The following is a 15888-nucleotide window of genomic DNA, read 5'->3' on the forward strand; positions in this document are numbered from 1 at the left end:
TTTCTTTCTCCTCTCTTCCATCCCTTCTTCTTTCCAATACTTCCCTTCCTTCCTCCATAGCCCCCTCCTCGTTCCCTGCTTCACCTTTCCCCTCTTCTCTGATTTCCTCCCTCTTCTATTAGCAACTCCTTCACTCTCTTCCTCTCGCCCAGCCCTTCTTGCCATTCCATGCCTTTCTTCCTATACAGCCTCCACCTCCTCCTCCTGCTTCCCTGCTTCTTCCCCCATTTTTCTCTTCCAGACTCTATCCCCCTCTCTTTCCAGTCCTTACCTTTCCTCTTTTCCATTCCCATCCCTTTCTTCCATTCCACTACATCTCTCCTGCATTGCCTTCATTCTTCCACAGCTCCCTCCTCCTCCTTCCTTGCTCTCTCTCTCTCTCTCTCTCTCTCTCTCTCTCATCACTTAAATCAACAGTCCTCGTTTTTCATTCTCCTACCCTGATTTCATCTCTGATCTCCCCCTCCCCGTCTCTCTCTCTCTCTCTCTCTCTCTCTCTCTCTCTCTCTCTAAACCCCACCCTTCCCATACACTCACTTTTCCCTACCACTCCCCTTTCTCCAACTAGCCCATCACACCCCTCCTTGAATTTTGTTTTGGCTTCCATCTCTTTCCCTAGCCTTCCTTCCCTCCTGTCCCTATGTCTTCTTCCCTCTTCCCTTTGTATTCCCCCAGCGTTCATTTCTTTTTTCATTTCTCTCTCGATCACCTACTGTAACTCTTTTGATTTACTCCCTATTCTCTTTTTTAGCAAGCGCCTCTTCCATTAAATCCATCTCACTCATTGATTTCCTTGCCTTCCTTTAGTGATACCCTTCATTCCATTCTCGTTGGCTTTGTTTGCTCCTCTCATTCATTTCCTTGATGCTCGAGAGGGACGCCTTTATGTGGTGGCATTGATATAACCAGGTGACTCAACTCCCTGGTTAAACACATGTCCCTCAACTGCATCCCTATCCACAGGCATCCGGATGATGGACTGCAGGAGATGGGCAACTTTAAGCCTGCACATGAGTCTATTAATAAAAAAACGGAGTCTGGAACCACAACCACAACAACAACGATGACGACGACAACCCAGACATAGGTCCCCTTTCCATGTCGGTGCTCGCTTTCCCCTTATACAGCGTGATCTGACTGCTTGTCACAGTTCTCAGTCCTTCCATCCCTTTCCTTCCTTTATCCTCTCTTCCTTCCTATGACTACCCTATTCCCCTGTTAGTCTTGTCTAACTTTCCCCCCCTCCTGAGCACTCTCCTGCCCATTCAGTCCGTTCTGAGCACTTTTTTCCTTCTAAAGCCAGTGTCTCTTCCCACTATTCTCAATCCTTCCATCTATGCCATTTCTTTGTCATGTCCCTCTTTCCAGTATAAATTCTTCTCAGTATCTTTTCTAGCTTTATCAAGGTTTCATAGCACTATTAAGCTCTCATAAGAGTTGCTGATCTTTTTACTACACCTTTCCCCTGTCAGTGTCTCTCTTTTCGCACATCTCTGTTCCTGATTTTCTACCTACTCCTTCATCTTTTCCCCCTCTTCTTATCCCTTTTCTCTCTGTTACCAGCTTAGTCATGCTCAGCTTTCATATGTTCGTCTCCTCCCCAGCTTTCTTCTGTTCGTCTCCTCCCTTGCACCTAATCCATTTGTTCCACTTTTTCTCCCTTGAGCAATCAACGCCTTTCACTCTCAGCCCTTTCCAATCCTTGCATCATTGTTCTCTAATGCCGTGTCCTACCCAGTCACTTCTCTGTTCCTTCCATTGTGGTCTAAAACAATCTAATTCGCTAACTGCCAGCTTTTCACTTTCCCACTATGACTGCTTGGGTTATCCTTCCATCCTTGTATTAATCAGCCCTTCCCTTCTTGGCCTTATCAATCGTTTCATGCTAATTCTTATCAGTTCGTCCATCCCTGCCCTTGTCCATCCTTCTATCTCTGTCATTATCAGTCTTCCATCCCTTTCCTTATCAGTACCCCATCCCTGTCCTCAGTCCTTCCATCCCTGTCCATCTCAATATCTCTATCCTTGTCCTTATTAGTCATTCCATTTTCTTATCAATCATTCCGTTTCTGATCAACCCTTCCATCACTGTCTTTATGAATCCTTCCATACCTGTCCTTATCAATCCTTCCATCATTATCGTTATCAATCTTTCTACAGTATCTCTGTCCATCTCAGTCCTTGTATCCCTATCGTTATCAGTCCTTCCACCCTTGTCCTTATCAATCCTTCCACTCTTGTCTTTATCAGTCCTACCATCTCTGTCCTTATCACCCCTTCCATCCTTGTCCCTGTCAATACATCCATCACTGTTGTTCTCAATCCTTCCATCCCTATCTTCATCAGTCATTCCATCCCTGTCCCTGTCAATACATCCATCACTGTTGTTCTCAGTCCTTCCATCCCTGTCCTTATCAGTCATTCCATTCCTGTCCCTGTCAATACATCCATCACTGTTGTTCTCAGTCCTTCCATCCCTATCTTTATCAGTCATTCCATCCCAATCCTTATCAGTCATTCCATCCCTGTCCCTGTCAATACATCCATCACTGTGTTCTCAGTCCTTCCATCCCTATCTTTATCAGTCATTCCATCCCTATCCTTATCAGTCATTCCATCCCCATCCTTATCAGTCATTCCATTGCTATCCTTATCAACCCTTCCATTCCTTTCTTAATTAATCCGTCTATCCTTGTCCTTATCAATCCTTCCGTTCCCGTTCTAATCAATCCTTGCATCCTTCTTCATATAAGTCCTTCTGCCCCTGTCCTTATCAGTCCTTCCGTCCCTCTCATCAGTTCTTCCAACCTTTTCCTTCTCAGTCCTTCCATCCTTGCCATCAGTCCTGCCAGCCCTGTCCTCCATTTTTGTCCTAATCTTTCCATCCTTGTCCTTCATAATCCTTCCATCCCCAAATTCACCTATTCCTCCCTTCTCCTCCATGCACCCCACCATCCCAGTCAAAGCGATTCGTGTTTACTACATTCACTCAAGTTTCTTTGTCCATATTTTTACCCCATCTCATTGCCTCAGCAAAGCCCCTCTTTACCTACCTCAGCCTCTCCTTACCTACCTCAGCCCCTCCTTACCTATCTCAGCCCCTCCTTACCTACCTCAGCCCCTCCTTACCTACCTCAGCCCCTCCTTACCTTCCTCCTACCCACACCTTCCACTTATCTCCCTGCATCTGGCACCAAAATTCAGCCAGCTTTGTCCTTTGCGATCCAGTACTCATTCTGATTTCAGAATCCGCAAAATCTGCACACTCCAACTTCCTAAAATACAGCCTTCCTTCCTTCCTTCTTTCCTTCCTTGCTTGCTTGCTTCCTTCCTCTTTACTTCCTTCCTTCCTTCTTCACGGCTTGATTTTAGTGTCTTTTGTTTTACTCTAATACAAACTGCATTTAGCAAGTTTTAATGAACGAATCTTTTAACTGCGTTTTTTTTTGTTTTTGTTTCGGTAAATCTAATTATAGACCCTGCACGTTCAGCACATTTCCCCACCTTCCTAAAATACATCCTTCCTTCTTACTCTTTCACGTCTTCTTTTTAGTGTCCTTTATTTTCTTTCTCATTAATACAGATTGCATTTGGCATATTTAAAATAGGTATGGGGTGCGAGAGAAACTGATACGCGGTGATATTTTTTTCACTAAATTTCATCTGTCTCCGCCAATTCATCACACTTCTTCACCGTCCCAGAATATATCATTCTTTCTTTCTTATTAAAATATGTATTACTTATCATTTCTTCTTTTTACAGTGTTACCTTTTTTGTCATTTATACTAATATAGAACACATTTAGCAAATCTTAAAAGGTCTGGGATGGAAAAGAACTGTAACTGTGCGGGTTTATTTTTATTACATAAGTAGGGCATGCGTACGAATGGTGAGGGTGGTGAATAGTCTGAAGTAAAGGTTGAAATGCATCAGAGAAATGTGATTGTTCCTTGGCCGTTCAATCAGTTCATGGACGCACAGGGGTGAGGGAGAAGGACATAAGGATACTGGGAGGGCGTGAGAGTAAAATAGGCCAGATGTTTTTCGTAGCTGATGAAGCAATAGTAGCAGACAAGAGACACGATATCAGCGATTGATACTGGAATTTAGAAAAGCTGGTGAGACGAAAAAGCCGAGAGTGATTTAACAATATGCATAGTAATAAAAATCAACAACACAATGATAAGGGAAGAGAAAAACGAAGTTTGGTCTAGGGGTCTGTGAAAGGCGACAACCGAGAGTGATTTACGAAACTACAAGGTATGATACGAAAATGACATTAAATGGGGAAGATTGGGATGTGAATTGGTTTAGGTATTTAGAGGTGGAGACAACTTCAGCTGGACCTCGATGACCTGAAGAAGGACACAGGGCAGGAGAATGAATAGAAGCATTAGTGGAGTTGAGGAGCGTGTGGAGGGATAGATTAGTGTATGCCCAGATGAGGATAGGTACGGATGTAAGGTGCGCAAAATGCTGTGGACCCGGAAAAAGAAAATGCAGTGTTGGAAATGAAGTGTCCAGGGTTGAGGTGTTGGAAATGAAGTGTCCAGGGCTGAAGTGTTGGGAAAACAAGTGTCCAGATTTGAAGTGTTCGAAATGTAATGTCTAGGGTTCAAGTTTTGGCGACGAAGTGTCCTATGTTGAAATGTTAGGGAAAGAGAGAGAGAGAGAGAGAGAGAGAGAGAGAGACCAAGAAGAGGGTAAAAGATAATGTGAAAGTGATTATGAACCACATATATTCTTTTTTTTTTTTCACTCTCTTTCTACTATGATCCTTTTATCCAGTCACCTATACTCTTCTCTCATGTATCCTACCCCTGATAAATTACTCTTAATTCTTTTCAACTATTACCCTTTTTCCTCATTCACCTCCTCCTTCCTCCATCATCCTAATTCCATTCTCAAACTCTCCTTGTTCCTCCTTCGCTCTTCCCACGACAGTAATTCTCACATTTCATCTCAAGTTCCCCACTGCATTTTCTCTCATTCTCAACCTGTATTCTTATTAGCTGTCGTCACCCACTGCTCCTTATCATCTCTTATCTACCAAAGGTTCTGTAAACTCATATAATTTCGGGTTTTTTCCCTCTCTTCTGTACGTTTCCTTTCTCTTCCATTTTCTCTTATTCTTTGTACCCACTCACCGAGCACCTTCTCTCTACATCTCCCCCATTTTTTTTTTCACACCTCCTCTTCACACTTTCAATCTTTTCCATTATCTTTTTAATATTCAACATTTCTCCTTTATTCTCTGCATCTTATTTCCTCTGTCACTTAAGCCAATTCTACTCTACCTTTCCTCTAACTTCCATTCTCTCATCTCACTTCTACTCTTTTCCCTCTCTCTCTTCAGTTATTCTTCCCTTTTCCTCTCTGATATTTATCCTCCTTATTCCCCAGTCCCTCTTCCCTTAAGTTATTTTTTCATCTTTTCTCCCCACAGAAATGTCTCTCTCCCTCCTCTATTCATGCCTCCCTCTTTTTCTTAAATATTCCTCCCTTTATTGCCTCAGATATTCTTCCCCCATCTTTCCTCAGCTATTCTTGCCTCTTTGTATCCACAGAAATGCCACCTTCCTTCTGTCTTGAAGAGTTAATATTTCTGACTGCGAAGCTGCCAGCCTGTCAGCTTCACGGGCAGTTTTCGCCACCAGACTTGTTTCCATCATCCCTTTGTGAATTAATAAGTAATATTAATACCTACAGTACAATCGTTTGAGTGGTAACGGTGAAAACCTTGTTGATGCAGTGCCCTTCACCCAGGTATAGTTGAAGAATAATCCAACACAGACCTATAGGCCTAAATTACGGAAGTGAGGCTAAGCATCTCATGGCGTCTGCCATCTTTACCTTTATCGTACCTTTTCTCAGATATCCCCTCGGTTTCTCAGACATTCTTATCACTTTCTTAAGATATTTCCCCTTCTTTCTTTCTTGATGTATTCCCCTTATTTCCAATAGATTTCTCCCTCCTTTGTACTCTTTTTCTTCTTCTTTTCTTTCTTGATGTATTCTCCTTATTTCCAAATAGATTTCTCTGTCTTTGTACCCTTTCTGTTCTTAGGTATATCTTTCCTCACGTCTCTGTCCAGACGTCATTTCTTCTTCTCTCCTAAGATAATTCCTTCACCCTTCTTTCCTCAGTCGCTCCCCCCGTCTTTCCATAACATCAACCCAACATTACCCATAAACTCATCCCTTTCTTCATTTCTCCCTTATTGTATGTTTTGCCTCCTCCATATCGTCGTCGCCGTCTTTCCTTTTCATTAACCCCTTTAATATACCGGGACGGCTCATTTCCCTGGTTATACAAACTTCCTGCAACTACATCCCTATTTATCCCCATCAGAAGAGGATGGAGATTTACAGGAGAGGAGCAGGAAAGCCTGCAGTCCACCGGTTCATAGTTCAGATGAACGATAGCCACAATAACACCTCCAATTCCCGTCTTCCATGCCATCCTTCCTATTCCTAACCTCCTTTCCTCCCATTTCCCTCCCTCCTTCCATCCCCCCTCCTCTCTTTTCTCCTCCTCCAGCATACCACCAACCCTCTCAGTCACCGAGTTCCTCTTTCATAACCCCCAGTTCTCCTTCTCCCTCTCATTTGTTCTCTCTCTTCTCTCTCTGTACGGTCGCCTTATCGCGGTGGTACAGTTATAATGGGATGGCTCTCTTGCCCTGTTCTTCCCCGAAAGGAAGATAGTGGACAGCAGGACGAAGGTAATGTCAGCCTGCAGTTCACTGAGTCCACATTCAGACGAGCCTGAGCTTGCATGTACTCCAACTACTTTATCTAAACCCTTTCATATTCGTCCCCTTGATTCTTCAGCCCCTTACACACTGAATAAACGGGAGATCGATTCCAAACTGTGGCCTGGAACTTTTCGTGAGTATGTCTTTCGTTGAATCGATGTTTATTGTTCCACAAGATCCACTGACAGTTCACAGAAACACTGTCGTTATTACCCTCACACCAGTCTTGACTGAAATAGCCCTAATATATATTCAGTATGGATGGTGGATATTTGTGTTGAAGTGGCAGCATGTGAAGGTGTGTGGGACGTCGGAGGACTGTTAGGCTTTGAGGAATGGACTGTGGGGTAGATATGGATAGTGGGAATACACACACACACACACACACACACACACACACACACACACACACACACACACACACACACACACCACTACCTTCCTGTCTCCAACAGCCTCCCTCTCCCCAGATCAAAAATTCTTTTCATTTCTTCTCCAGATGCCTCCTCAACACACAAGGCTCCTCTACATCCATCCTGCCCTTTCCCTCCATCCAACAAAAACCCCGAGACAGTACCCTTTCCACGATCATGCCTATTTCCTTCAGCATCTTCATCCACCTCTACCAGCCTCAACCCCCTCTTGTAATCCTTCGACTCCTTATTCCAACCCCACTGCATCTTGTAGTCGCTCCTCCTTTTTCCAATCTTATCCCCTCCTCCAGACCCACCTTATCTTGCAACCTCACCTCATTTTTAAGCACCCTTCCCCCTATCCCTGTCTCACCCAATCTTGCTACCCCTCCCTTTTCCTGTCCAAATCCATCTTTCAACCCCTCCTTCTTTTTCCAGTCTCACCCTCACGTCTGACCTTGACCCCTTTCAGCAAACCCATCGACTCTTCCAACAATTTCCTTCCATTCCAACTCAGTGCAACTCTTCGAAACCTTACCACGTATCGAATCCCACTCCCCCTTCTCACCGCTTCCGTCTACAGTAGTCCAAGTCCACCCATTTTCCCAACCCGTTCTCCCTTCACCAGTTCCCCTCCTCTCTCATTTAACTCCGCCACCCTTCCCACAATCTCTCTTCCAATTCTTTCTCTCTATTCCATCCTCACCTCCGTCCAACTTCACCCTCTCCCCTCAATAAATCTCGATATTGCTTCTAAACACTCTTCCTCGTCACAGTCTATCCTCATCCAACTCCTATTCATGCTCGTGTCCGGCAGTCCTTTCCAGTTTCCCTGTCTCGCTTCTCCATCATACACTCTCCCAAAACTTCTCCTTTGCCCTTCCAACCCTCCAGCTGGATACACTCCATGTTGATACGTCTCCACAATCTCTCTCTCTCTCTCTCTCTGATCCTCAGATCGTTACCCCCAAAATATCCTCGCTTACGGTGTGTCGACACCAACTCCTTGCTGGTGTGGACGGGAGTTCTGCATCACTGTAACCAGTAGAAGTTTTCGCCTGTACTCGCCTGCGTCCAGTGGGACCGCTTGTCTGGGTCACAGTGGTGAAAAACTCTTGCTGCATCTGCCAGCACTACCAAGCAATTGGCGTGTAAGTGGTCTTACTTATCTCCCTCGTTTCGACCCCATGCTCAACTACATACTCGAGTCCTTATCAAAACTACCACCACAAACCCTACGTCCCGCTAAAGCCAATTTCAAGACCCCCTACCCAATTCCGACCCCATCACGCTTCAGCCCAACCTACATACCTGAATCCATACCTATTTTTGATCACGGCCGCCAGTCACCAGTTTGGCCCATTGACTCTCCTTTATGAATTCACCGTCCGTTCGATTAACCAGAAATGTCCAATACTCGAGCCCGCCCTGCTCTATCCCTGCGTGATGTGCTATCAGGGGGAGAGGAGCAATTTGTTCATGAGTGTGTGTGTGTGTGTGTGTGTGTGTGTGTGTGTGTGTGTGTGTGTGTGTGTGTGTGTGTGTGTGTGTATCAAAGAGAACATTCCTAATGGATTCAAAAATAAAGAAATCCCAATGATCGTACATCAGTATGGTTCAACTACAAGAGGATTATTAAACTTCAAAAAGACTACTGAAGAATTAGATGTGAAAGAATGGCTGGCGCAAAATCGTGAGTGTAAGTGTTACGATTCAAAATATTACACTACGAAAACTAATGGAAAAAGGACTGAATTACCTGGAGGCCAAAGGAATAAATTGGAAACAAGTGAGAGAGAATGTTAACATCGCAGTCAAAAAATATACTGCAGAATGGTGGAAACTAAAAAAAATTAATGAATGTTTTATGATGGAATGGAAAGTAAAAAAATCAAGCAAAAATGTATGGAAAAGTAAGCAAACTCAAGAAGCACTCTTATGGATGGAGAATGTCAAAACTAGTACTCAGAGATAAGGAAGCAGTAAAGGATCTTGAAGACTTGCACAAGTCGTATGTTTTGATCCCAGCAGACAAAGCACATACATAATAATACAGCAGTCATCTGCAAAGTATATTACATAAAAACACTTTTACAAGAATTGGGCATGATAGATCAAGTCTCCGAAATATATACAACAGTTAGTAGTAAAGAGAATACGAGAGCTGAAAAGCAGTCATCATACTCTTCTAGTCATGGAATCGAGGTAGATGATGATAACAAAAAATTTCCATTCATACACAGCATAGTAAAAATACATAAAAACCCAGTAAAATTCAGATTCATAACTTCTTCTAGAGTATGTGCTACAAAATCACTGGCAAAAAAAGCATCACATATTTATAAATTGATTTACAAGCAGCACAAAGGATATTGTTATAAGCTAAATTTATATACGGGAATCAACCTTACGTGGATACGTGATAACTCAGAAATGTGCAGAAAGGATATTGCTTCCATCAATCAGAAATGATATGCAAGAAACGTAGCAACATATGATTTTTCAACGTTATACACGAAGATCGAAAACTAGGATATAAAAGAGAAGCTGGAATAGACAGTGTGAGTGGCTTTTAAAGAACCGAATAAGAATTTGATTGCACTAGGTGAACACGAAGGATACTGGGTAAATAAGAAAGATGGGACACACTTGACGTTCTCAGAGGATCAGGTAATAGATATGACATATTATTTGGTAGAAAACTGTTTTTATTTGTGGAAATAATTATGGTTTTTAAACAGTGCACAGAAATACCCATGGGAACAGACCCAGCCCCATTCACAGCAAACCTATACTTATACAGTTATGAATTCAAGTGGATTGAACGAATGTCAAAAGTTCAATATTCAATGATGAAGAAATTTGACAAAACTAGATGATTCGATCTAACATCCTTAAACAATGATGGAGAAATGAATGAAAGGATAAAAGAAATATATCTGGGAGCACTAGCATTACATAAAGAAAACACCGACAACTGTCAAGCAGGCTTTTTTGGAAATTAATATCAACACAGAAAATGTTATATCAACAGAACTCTATGATAAAAGAGATGATTATGATTTTGCAACTGTATCATTCCCACATATATCGGCAAACATACCTAAAGTTCCAGTGTATGGTGTATACGTGTCTCAACTGCTACGGGCTACAAGGGCAAGTGCAAATTTGGAAATCTTTACTGTAGGAATCCAACAGGTCACAAGAAAATTCTTCAGTCAAGGATTTTTCAAAACAGAATTACTTAAGACATGAAAGAAAACGTATCATTGTCACTGAAATTCCTTCAAGCACCTGAACGGAGAAATACAAGAGAAACATTTGACAGTGCTACGGATACAATAGTATATCCCAGGGCCATCGATGGGCAGAGAATGCTCATGGGATCCCCCATGGCTCTGCAGCAGATTGAGACCGACTACAACAAAAACCAATTATACCTACCAATTTGGACTCAGCTGGATGCTACTCAGTCGACTTTAACAACAACCTATTCCTCTCAGTTACACCTACTAAGTTAGACTCAACTGGGTATGACTTAATCGACTATGACAACAACAGACTATTCCTACCAAGCTGAAGTCCACTGGAAATGACATATTTGTCCTATCATTTCATATGTGTGTGTGTGTGTGTGTGTGTGTGTGTGTGTGTGTTATCACTTATAAGTACACCAGTGCTTTATGGTGATTGCAAATGTATATTTGTGTGTGTGTGTGTGTGTGTGTGTGTGTGTGTGTGTGTATGTGTGTGTGTGTGTGTGTGTGTGTGTGTGTGTGTGTGTGTGTGTGTGTGTGTGTGTGTGTGTGTGTGTGTGGATGTTGGTTTCTCTGTCTGTCTGTCTGTGCATATTAGAGACAGACTATGTGCGTTTGCGTGTGAACGATCTGGAATTTAGAGAGCACCCTCTTTTCACATTCACATAAAATGAACCCAGCCCAAGCAAGGGTTCAACATGAATGTAAATTTTGCCTGACTTCCACTTCTCTGCCTTCCCATCACAAAAAAAAAAAAAAAAAAAAAAAAAATACTGGAATCAATAGCCAGAGCCTCGTGAATATCAACCTGCATTGAGAGAGCTTCAATAGTAATGCATACTTCCTGGCTGTTTGGTTTAAATTTCAAAGTTTTAATAGGGCTGACCTGAATTTAAATTAGAGGCAAAGTATTGTTGCTGAACTCCGTGCGTTTTATCCTTTTATTATTTTTTTTTTCGGCTATCTGTTGAGCAAGGAAGAGTGGCTGTGCGTGACAGAAATAAATGGAGAGAAATTGTGAATGAATAAGTGATGACGCAGCCCTGAGGGGATATGCTCCCGCATTTGGTCTGATCAGCTATTTCAGGTCAGGTGCGGGTAAGGGGATGAGTCTGTTATGATGTGGCAGGGGTAAACCAGCTCTGCTGTCGGGCCCTGCTGCGAATGTCACTGATTGCATTGCACGGTTGACCCTTGTGTGGTGTGGTGCGGTGAGGATCTGTCCGTTCTCCCTTTTGGGGCTAAGATGCGAATGAATATGTTTGAATGGATGAGTAAATGGGGAGTGTGTCGTCCTGTCTCGGCTACCTCCCTTTCCTTGGGGGAAGCAGCCTAGGTATATAGATAGATCGATAGGTAATTGCATTACAAAGCATCTCTCTGGGTTAATTATCTTGGAACATAGATGATTTTCTTCACTATGAAGATAATGTGGCCCCCCACAAAAATACTTACTTTCCTTGGATGTTTGAATTATTTTAGGGTATTTTGAGGGTGCTGAATCCAAAAATTACATTTGTTTTGCCGAACTGGCTGTAGTTTTCGAGATAATGGATATCTCTCAAATTATGATTTTTACCCCAGTATGTGCAAGTATCCTGATTTTGAATCAGCAAGGCGATCTGTGCCACACAGCGAAGACATTCCCTTAACAGTGTTTACCTGTCTGGCCTTACATTGTCAGATTTTGAAGAGATGCAGGACTTGGAGTATAGCACAGATGGTTGCAGTGGAAGTGAATGTGAGGGGGGATTTTTAACACCTAAGCAGTTCTCTCAAGAAAAGCTCAAAGATCTGATACAAGACCTCAGTCTGACAAAGCAAGAATCTGAACTTTTAGCATCGAGGCTAAATTAAAAGACTGTCTATAGCCGGAAGCTAAAATAACTGATTATCGGACAAGAGAGGAGGCACTACTTCCTTACTTCAGCCAAGTTGGAGAACTTGTAAACTGCAATAACATCTCAAGACTTCTTCTCCTAATGGGAATACTGTACCGGAATATCGACCAGAAGATTTGCGGCTGTTTATACTGCTTCACCAGAATTTTGAAATGTGTTTTATTGCACAGTGGTAACCGCTATGCATCTCTTCCAATTGCTCACTCAACAAAACGTAAGGAAGAATATGAAAATATCAACATGTTCTTGCAGAAGCCCTGCTATCATGAGCACCAGTGGTCTATTTGTGTTGACCTAAATATGGTGAAGTTCTTGCCTGGGCAGTAAAGTGGATACACGAAGTACCCATTTTTCATCTGCTTGCGGGACAGAGCAAGGCAAGATTATTGGAAAAAAGTGACATGGCCCTCAACGGAAAACGTGACTTTAGATGCAGCGAACTTCATTAATGAGCCATTGGATGATGAAGAAAAAATCATTCTCCCACCACTCCATCTCAAGCTAGAATTGATGAAGCAATTTGTTAAGGCTTTGAACAAAGATGGCGATTTCTTCAAATACAGTAATAATGTAGATTGTTCCTTGGACCGAGTAGTGAAAAGCTAAAACCAGAAATCTTTGATGGTCCTAAGATTCGTAAACTCATCAAAACTTCGAATTTCACAGAATTTGTGAATGATGTTGAAGCTTCTGCCTGGTGCCATTATGTCTCAGTTTTCAAGCTTTTCTTGGGTAACCATAAAGTAGATAATTATGAAGAATTGGTGCAGAAGATGCACGATAACTTAAACAATTTGGGGACCAATATGAGCATTAAGGTACACTTTCTCCATAGCCATCTGGACAGATTTCCACAGAATCTTGGTGACATTAGTGAGGAACGCGGGTAGTTTTATTAGGATATAAAGGTGATGGAGGAGTGATATCAAGGCAGATGGAACAGACACATGGTAGCAAACTACTGCTGGAACCTCCAACATGATTGTCCTGATGACCGACACAAAAGAAAATCGTACAAAGAACGTTTCCCTGTGCATTAATTGTGCTTACCTGAATCTGCTTACTTTGTTTCTTTCTGCTCTTTCACCCAATACAACACCATTAGGTATTTCATGTGTTTACTTTTGTATGATTTGAGACAGTTCCCATGTGATTTGTGGGTAGACTACACCTGGCCACTAATTTCTTTGCATTTTTTTATGTTTTCCAATAAGGTTCTGTAGCTTTATGATGAAAATGAAAATAAAATTATATTTTGGACTAATCTGAAATCAGTTACATGACCAAATACCTAAAAAATCTATTCAGCAACAAATGTATGTATGTGAAAACGACAGAGGGTCTGAAGGCTGAGCGAAATGAATTTTCAAAATAGTGGCATCCATTATCTCAAAAATCAGAGCCAATCTGGCAAAACCGATACCATTTTCGGAGTCAGCGCCCCAAAGTTACCCAAACGTAGCTCTAATATCACTGGCAATAAAATTAGTGTTGACCTTTATAAAAATAAAATTAGTGTTGACCTTTATAACTGAAAGAGTGAGAGAGACATATGCAGACATATTAGCATTTACTTACATAATGACATGATTTGCTTAAAAAGACTGTAAAAGAAGTTAAAAGCATACTGAACCTGATGACAAACACAAAACTGGTAGATAAACTAGAAAGCGCGCAGAGGGCACATACCTCCGCCGATGACATGCCATCAAAAGGGATCCTGATCCAGATCTGTAGGTATAGGAGCCCTCAAATTTCTATCTATCTATCTATCTATTGCCAGACGCCTCAATCCCGTTTGGGGTGGCCACAAACAAATCGCCTCCAAGTCGCCCAGTCCCACGCCATTTCACTCCCCTGCTCCCAGCTCACACCCCCCTCTCTCATATACCTGTCCACCCCATCCCTCCATCTCATCCTCGGCCTCCCCCTCCCTCTTTCCCCCTCCACCTCACTCACATACACTCTCTTCGTCAGTCTTTCACCCTCCATCCTCTCCACATGGCCAAACCACCTCAGTGTGTTCCTCATAACGCTTCCTATCACATCCACATCAACACCACAACGCTCCTTTATATCCTCATTCGTCAGCCTGTCTCTCCATGTGACTCCACAGGCTCCTCTTAAATAACTCATTTCCTAAAATTTACTAAAAGCTTTCATGGTCCATGGCCCACCTTTCTACAAAATTTCATTGAAATTCATTGAGATCTTTTGGAGATGTGCTGGATACTCCGGATCCGGATCCGAATCAGCCCCCAATTTAATAATTTCTTCCTTGGCCCATGGCCCACCTTTCCACAAAATGTTATCTAAATCTGTTCATAACATTTTGAGTAATCCTGCTAACAGTCAAACAGACAAACAAACCAACGCGGGGTAAAACATAACCTCCTTGGAGAAGGTAATTACGTAAGCTAAACCAAGATTGGAATTAATGTAAAAACATGTACGAGTATCATATTCTGTTGAACTGTAGTATGAAGCATAGAGGAATAACTGAAGAAAAATAATTGTTTGGCGCAGGTACTAACAATAGCAACCGTAATAATAATATGAAAATCGTAATGAAGAAGATAATCAAAGATGTTTCTAGCCCTTTCTTATCGAGAGATCGTTCTAGAGTTGAATGAAATTTTCCAATAGTTGCGAGATTATAAAAAAAGGACACTGTATATACAGTATGAAGTTAGCAAGAGACAATGAAAATGTAGAAAAGAAATAAATAAACGTGAACTAATGAGTGAAACACGAAGAGACATAAGAACAAATTTTAATGAAAAACTACAAGAAGAAAGTTAAGAAGAAACAATGATAAGCAGCAAATAAAAACTACACATTGGAATGTGACGAAGTATGAAGATGGCAAAAAAAAAAAAAAAAAAAATCATCTTTATAGCCAATACACACACACACACACACACACACACACACACACACACACACACAAAATCACACTCCAAATACCTGGGTCAGTAGAGGATGGGGGACTCAGGATTCAAAGCGGATGTGAACGAGATCAGGTGACTGAAGAGGCTGATCCACCACCTTCTGAACTGGGGAGTCACCAGTCTTTTGAGGCGACTCCACCGGCTGGTACGAAGGCTCGGGTGCGGCAGGGTAGAAATCAGATGCAGGGTAAGAGGCATCTGAGGGTGAAGGACAAAGAGTACGGGGAAGTCGGATGCTGCAACATGAAGCATTTCGAGGACACTGGTTCCCGCAGTCTGCCCCCAGCTTCTGCTCCTGTCCCACTAGTGCTCTTCTTCAAGATGGATTTGAGAGGCTCTTTTTTTTTTTTTTTTTTTTTTAACGCAACGAAAAAGGAACCAAACGGCAGGAGCCCGCAAACGTTCCTTCTAAGAAAAAATTAAAAAATTATACAAAAGCCAAAGTCAGGATCCATTCATTTCGAGATGCTTGGACACACTGCGTTTGAAAGACTGGAGATCATATGAAGTAGGAAATACAGACAGAGAGAGAGAGTTCCAGAGTTGACCCGTTGCATAAATGAAAGACTGGGGGTAACGGTTAACTCTTGCCTTAGAGAGTTGGACA

This window comes from Coenobita brevimanus, chromosome 28 (genome assembly GCF_032717465.1).
Source record: "Coenobita brevimanus isolate Jiangsu-jjx chromosome 28, ASM3271746v2, whole genome shotgun sequence".
Lineage (NCBI taxonomy): Eukaryota > Metazoa > Arthropoda > Malacostraca > Decapoda > Coenobitidae > Coenobita > Coenobita brevimanus.